The sequence below is a fragment of the Acomys minous genome (assembly GCF_964271855.1).
Source record: "Acomys minous genome assembly, chromosome: 13".
NCBI lineage: Eukaryota > Metazoa > Chordata > Mammalia > Rodentia > Muridae > Acomys > Acomys minous.
Window position 1 is genome coordinate 92,898,847 of NC_140495.1, and position 7,108 is coordinate 92,905,954.

The window sequence follows — 7,108 nt, forward strand, 5'->3', positions numbered from 1 at the left end:
CTCAAATCATAAAATTAGAGAAAATGCTAGTGGATAGGTTGGGTCTGATTTTTTTTTGCATTCATAACTTGATATATAATTTAATTGAGCTGTTTCACAAACTTCATCCTCTTGGTTTTGAGAAAAGTATTTATCTCTTAGCAACTCAACTTGTAGTAGCAAGCTTGTAGACCATGACCTGCTCATGAAAACCTTTCAATCTGGTCAAAGTAAATAAAGTCATAAAAGAATTTCTTTTAAAAAATCACTGTACAAGTGGTACAGTTGGACCTTAAGTTTTATAGAAAATTAAACTTGGCCAGGAGTGGACACTGAACTTATTTGAGATCATACACTGCTGTCAGTGACAGAAGAAAATAATTTTAACTATACATTTGACTTCTTCTTGGGACCTGTTCCAAATCAATCTGGTATAGTGGATAGGAGCATGACCTTGGCTTTTGGGTTTGACTGTTTTACTGGACCATTTAACTTCTCTGGGTCTTCGGCATCATCCTCTAGGAACTGGAGGAACTAATGGCTTCTATAACTTCCATCGTCTACAAACCTAAATTTCATTTTTGGTTTTCAAAGATACTTTTAGTAATTAATTATTTTATGCATATGCATGATTTTCCTGTGTGTGAGCATGTGTGTCACATGTATGCCAATATTGTGCAGAGGTGGAGAGAGAGCCTGGATCCCCTGGAACTGGAATTGGAGGTGATTATTAGCCACCCTGTAGGTGGTAGGAAATGAACTGGGTCCTTTGCAAGAGCTACCAGTGCTCTTAATCACCAAATCTTCTTTCCAGCTCTAGATTTATTTTATATTTTATTTATGTTAATGTGTGATTATGTATACATATACATTCCAGTACCCACGAAGGCCAGAAGAGGGCACTGGATCCCTTGGGACTGGAGTGGCCTGGCATGGGTGTTGAGCACTGAACTGGTTCCTCTCAAATTACTGTTTGTACTCTCAACCACTGAGTCATCGCTTTAGCATTGTGTTCAACTTTATAAAGAAATTAGAGTAAGGCCTTCCACATAGTAATCAGAAACAATCAACTTTAATGATAATGATGATGACAATGGGGATGATTGTGTATCTGTGCGACCACATGAGATCATTTTCATACTCCTCAGCATTTCCACGCCCACCCCAGTTGGTTGTTTCACTATAAATCAACAGGTACTGTTAGCGCTCATCTGCATTTTCATCGGACGACATCTAACTTAATAAATTTATTAAGATAATATCTTTTATAAATGAATAATAAAACTGTCAGCATAGTATTTTTTAATAGTAGTCACCTAAACATTATATCTAGGACTGTCTCCGAGGTTTAGGATATCCAGTTTATAACCTAGCACAGGTTATAAACAGGTAACAGAAGAGGACATTGTCTGAGAAACTAATACAAAGAACTACTCCAGGATGGGGTTTCAGAGTCGGCTTCGCCTAAAACAAGATGAAATGGTACATAATTGTAAATGTGGTCGTAAAGAAGAGACAAAACAAACTTTACTTGATCACTGTCTCTTTTGTTTGACAAAAATCTTTACCACACCTTTTGTTCTGATCCGAGATTTGTTTAATGATTCTAATAGTATGAATTACGAGAAAGATAAATTGTAAATTTGATTGAATTTAACTGTCTTTGACTGTTGGAAGTCCCAGTTTTGCAAGATTACTGTATTAAACAGACCTTGTTGGCCATGTTTGTCTCCATAACTAAACACAAAAGAAATGATTATGATATATTTTTTGTAACTCCTTAATGGAAGTTTAAAACTGCATGAAAAACAAAAAGGATCTTGTCAGTGAGCTTAGCCACCCACACTCTCACCTTTATTCAGCAGTAGAGTCACCATTTTGCACACTTTGACAAACTCTCCACATGTTCCTGTCTTAGAAAATGCCCGAATAATAAGAATGTTTTCTTCCTAGAAGGCATCATGATTTTCATGACAAAATACTTTTTCCAATAATAAATAAGTTCTGCATATGAACTTTGTGTACATCTGGAGGGTCTTAAGTAGCAGATTTGTCCATATTTCCTCAACAAGTACTTGCTTTGATTATTAATCACGCAAGTGTGTGTGTGTGTGTGTGTGTGTGTGTGTGTAAGGATGTGTGTGTGTGTGTACCCACACATGCAAAGGTACATGTGTGGAAGTCAGAGGAAAACTTGCAGGGGTCAATGTTCTCTCTTTACCCTGTGGGTGCCCCCCAAACTCAGGTCAAGTTTTCAGACTTGTCAGCGAGTGACTTGGCCCTCTCCTTGGCTCCTCATCAAGCATATATATGGTGACTCAATTTGTGTTCCATTCTAAGATCACTTTTCAGCATTATTACTATTTATTTCTGTGCTGTACATTTAATCTTGTTGAGTAACCCCATCTTTCAATTTCCTGTTTTCACACACTATCAGGAGGATTGATCTGGAAGTGGGGAGGTCCCACTATTGTGTTCCTGACTGCACATACATTATTTACAATATGAGCAGTCATGAGAACTAACTGCCAGTCACTCTTCAGTGGACATATTGTGTATTTGCTATTTGTGTGACACTGGGTAGACCGAATACATAATAGTCAGGTGTCAGTGTCATATAATTATTTTCCATTGTTACACTGTGATGACTGAGATCAAAGTACGTTATTATGGTCCTGGTATCACAATACCAAACCATTGTACTTGAGTTTGGAGTTCATGCAGCCTATGCTAAGCAAGAGGAATTTAGGCTGCAGAGTTTTCAGTCTGTAGAGCCTTAAAGCAGTTAAAGGTTTTAAAACAAATGTATAAGCAGGATCCCAGAGTAGAGTGGAGAGCGTGTGAACTATAGATGCTGAGGATAGTGCTTAGCATCATGAACTTCTGGGAGGAAGCCAAATGCCTTTTTACATATAGACATATTTTCATCTCCTTTCTGTAACCTGTTGTTTTTTGTTTTTTGTTTACTTTTTTAAATCTTATATTGAGGTGGTTGAACTTTCAAGAGTCTGATCAGCTTGCCTTGTTCCCAAATTTAGAAAACAATATATTACTATTGAGGATATTACTTATCAACCAAAATATTTTCCACAAACACTGTGTTTATTCTCCTGATAATATTCTGAGATTTCTGAATCATGAATGGAGATTGGATGTTGCTGGAAGCTTCCCTATGTCTACTAAGATGATCATATCATTATATTTTTTTCTTTAGTCTCCTGACATACCCTTGTATTCAAATACACCAGACTTGTATTTTTAAGAAAAATTCATTCTATTGCCAAATTCTTTTTGTTTTATTATTGTTATGTCATGTCTGTCTGTGACATTTTGGGTCCATTGCACATTTGCTTATGCCACTGTGTGTACGTAATAAGAGCACAACCTTCAGGATTAAGCTCTCTGCTTCCACTGCAGACTCTGGGCATTGAGTCCAGGTCACTAGGTTTGTTTATAAACCTTTTGTACCAACGAACTATCTGGAGGGTGCCAAGATATTCTTCTTACTGGTTTCTGATATTAATTTTGTAAATATCTTAAGGTGTTTTTAATGCATACTTGAGAAATAAATTAAGTTAGGGTTTTCATTTTTGTCAAATATATTTATATGGATGGAGTCCCAATGAGAAATCTTATGAATTGAGTTTACAAAAGTTTCATTATCTTTGAATTACTGGAAAAGAAATGTGTAGCATGTATATCTACTGTTTCTAATTTCATACACCTTGCATTGCTATTACTTATTTTATTTCAATGGTTGAAACTATCATAATATCTAAAACAGACTCAGAAATGTTGTATTTTTCCCTTCAATAGTGAACCCTTAAGCTTGAATCCAGTGAAGAAATTAATGCAGCCCATATAAAGGGCCCAATATATAAGCAGAAAGTGTATATTGTGCTCCCCTTTAGACTTATATTCTCCCATTATATTACTCTATTCATAATTATATTTTCTAGGTTTTTAATGGCCAGTCAGGTTGAAAGTTGAATGATTTTATTGAACTCCTTAAAAAATAGTTTTTTTCTTTCATTTTCTTCTCTGTGTCTAATATAAGAATTATTTTCTTTCTGTCTCATTCTGCTAAAATAAGTTGTGTACACCCTTATGTTGTTCATAGGATAGTACATCAATTTTACAGGTCAAGTTTTTGTGGATGTGTTTGGCTTTGTTCAGTAAAAATGAATTTCTTTGTACTTATCTTATCCTGAGAAGAAAATACTAGCCTTCAATAATAACTATAAATGTGTCTATTTCCTTTTTCAATTCTTATATTTGCTGTGTTTGAGGCTTTGAAATTTTGAAAATTTGAAATTTTCTTTGAAGGCCTATAAAGTATCTTATATTTATTTAGTAAATGTCATGTTTGTTATGCTGATACACACATCTTTAAAAACGTACCTTGTTACAAGCCTACTTCCCCGGATGTTGATACGGCCATAGTTTTTCTCTCAATTACTATTAGCAACTAACCGTCTCTCAATCAATTGATTTTTATTGATTATGCTTTTTTTATATAGAATATAAGTTAGACTCAGTTTGATATTGAATATAATTTTTGTTTTTCAGGTGTTATAATTAGACTCAGGATTGCCACACTATAATCAGTGTCTCAAAGTTACCCTCCTTGGGACAACCCAGGTCATACATCCTAGCCTACACATTCTTCAGGGCTGAATAAACTTTGTGATGGCAAAACTAAACAAGTGCTTCTGAGGTCTTTTGATCCACAATCACCAAAATGTTTATCATCACATAATTTTCAGAAAAAGCCAACTGATACGGTTATTTGGCTTACTTTAATTAAGAAGATATAAGTAAATCATTTTATGCACAACTTGAATTTAGCCTTCTCATTGATATTCCTTTATTTTTGAAGGTTTGGGTTTCCCTCCAGTATAATCTCTCTTTAATCTGAAATCCTGCACTACCCCATAAGGGGCGTCTCATGAAAGTCTCCAGTTACCAGGAGATTGGGATAGATGTGAGGACCTCTTATTGGGACTCTTGGTGAGAGAAATATGGGAGAATGGGGAAATAGAGGGACTCAGAGAGTTCTAGAAATCTATAAGAAGAACATCATGATGGGTGGATCTGGAACCACAGGTATCTACTTAAACTACTGCACCAACCAAGGACAACATATGAAGTAAGCATTGAACACCTACTTGGATCTATCTGATGGGCAGAACATTCTCCACAGTTGTGTGGAAAGTGGGGACTGACTCTGACATGAACTCTGGTGCCCCCTATTTGACCACTTCTCCTTGGCGGGCAGGCCTGGTGGCACTCAAAGCAAGGATAAGCAGACTACCAAGATGAGACCTGATAGGCTGTGACCATATGGTGGGGGCGGATGTGCCCTTCTGTCACAGATCTACGGGAGGGTAATAGGGTGAAAGAGGGAGGGAGGGAGGAATGGGAGGATACAAGTGAAGGGATAACAATTGGGATGCAATCTGAATAAATTAGTTAAAAACTTAAAAAAAAAAACAATGCCTTTCTGGCTTTGGGCTTCCCCCCATCAAACAGAGCTGGTATAACTTCTGTGAAGCCTTTGTCTAAACTCCTTAAATTCCTGTCATCTACACTTCTTTTTATCCATTGATCAGCTTTCTTCTAAAGAAATGGTCATGGGAGTTTTCCCTTTTTATAATGAGTAGTTTTCAATTTTCCCTCAATCTTTGATAATTGCACTGTTTAGGATCCTCTAAGGAATGCTCACCTTCTAAACCCATACTGCTCTGCTTTAAGATCAATCAGAACAGTTTAACAAGAGCTTTTCCCTCACTATTTTAGGAATAGGAATCCCTTTCTTGCTTAGCTATTTAGAGACTGTGCAGGCTTGCTTTGGTCTGTCACACACAGACACAGGGACACTCAGCGAGTCTCAGATGTCTGACAATCGGACTTTTGTTCTGAAAGCTCTCCTTGTGGTGATGCTTCGAGTCTAGCTTACATAGGTTTGAGTCCAGATTTGTGATTGCCTGTGTCAGGTGCAGCTGTTTCTTTTCTGTACCCATCCCCCCCCCCATTCGCATTGCCCTTAATCATTTTATTCCAACGGCCACTCTCCTAGTTTTCTCAGCTTAAAAGAAGGGGTTTGCTTGGAAGATGTGGGCAGCTGTGCTGTGCACTCTGTGACTTGTATCTTTTCCTCGGAAGTATTTTGAAAAAGGAAGGAAAAGGCACAGAGTGGGAGGGTTCTTCCCACAATAAAATTACATATTTACTCTTTCCAGAAAAGACCCTATTTCCTGGTGTTCTGTCTAGGAAGAAAATGTTTCTCAAAGGCCTTGGCTCTGATACCACCATTACTGCATATATACCTAGGTACACATTTCTAGAAAAAGTTGAAAGAAAGAAATAGTATTCAATTTCCATGTATGCCCTGTGGCAGTTACTTTTCTGTTATTGTGGTAAGTGGCTGAGATATATCAAGTCATAAAGAGAATAGATTTATTTGGTCTCAATTGCCTGTGGGCCTATGATGAGACATGGCAGGGATGTACAAGAGAAAGACACTCACCTTAAAGTCTGTGGGGAAGCACATGTGTCACGATTCCTCTAAAAGGCGCTGATCTAGTAGCCTGACTTCCTCCAACCAGGTTCCACCTCTCAAGGTTCCACCACAGCTGAGTAGCATCACAGAGTGAGGACCAAGTCTCCAAACCTTGAACATTAAGGAAGAGTCAACATTAAACCAACAGCAAGTGCCTCTCATGTCTAACCTTTTCTTCAAACTTCAGTTCTGTTTGCTTATTTTTCACAGTACCCAGGTAGTTTCATACATATTATGTATATTTTATATATAATATCTTATACATATGAGTATGTATATCCATATAAATATATTATATTATATACTTATTGTACAATTATGTATTGTTTATAACATATAACATATCTTATATAATGTTCCATATAACATTATATTAAATATTTATTTATATATTTTTTTTTATAGAGAAATTTTTTCCCTTAGAGTAAAGACAGGCTGATGTGTTCCTATTGTATCTGAAACCAGGACCTCTTAGCAACATACCTGACATCTGAAGGTCAGTTAGTTTTACTGAGTCAATGATAAACTTTAAAAAATTAAGAGTGCAGAATGATAACAGTGATAATA

The 7,108-nt window shown here is 36.5% G+C and overlaps 1 long non-coding RNA gene across 1 annotated transcript in view; it reads right to left on the reverse strand.

Annotated features, from left to right (window-relative positions):
• The window catches only part of LOC311580975, a 42,311-nt gene extending 35,671 nt beyond the window's left edge, over positions 1-6,640 (reverse strand). The window contains exon 1 of the long non-coding RNA XR_014773619.1: positions 6,509-6,640. This is a non-coding gene — a long non-coding RNA (uncharacterized lncRNA). The remainder of the gene's footprint in view (positions 1-6,508) is intronic.
• Between the last annotated feature and the right edge of the window lie 468 nt (positions 6,641-7,108).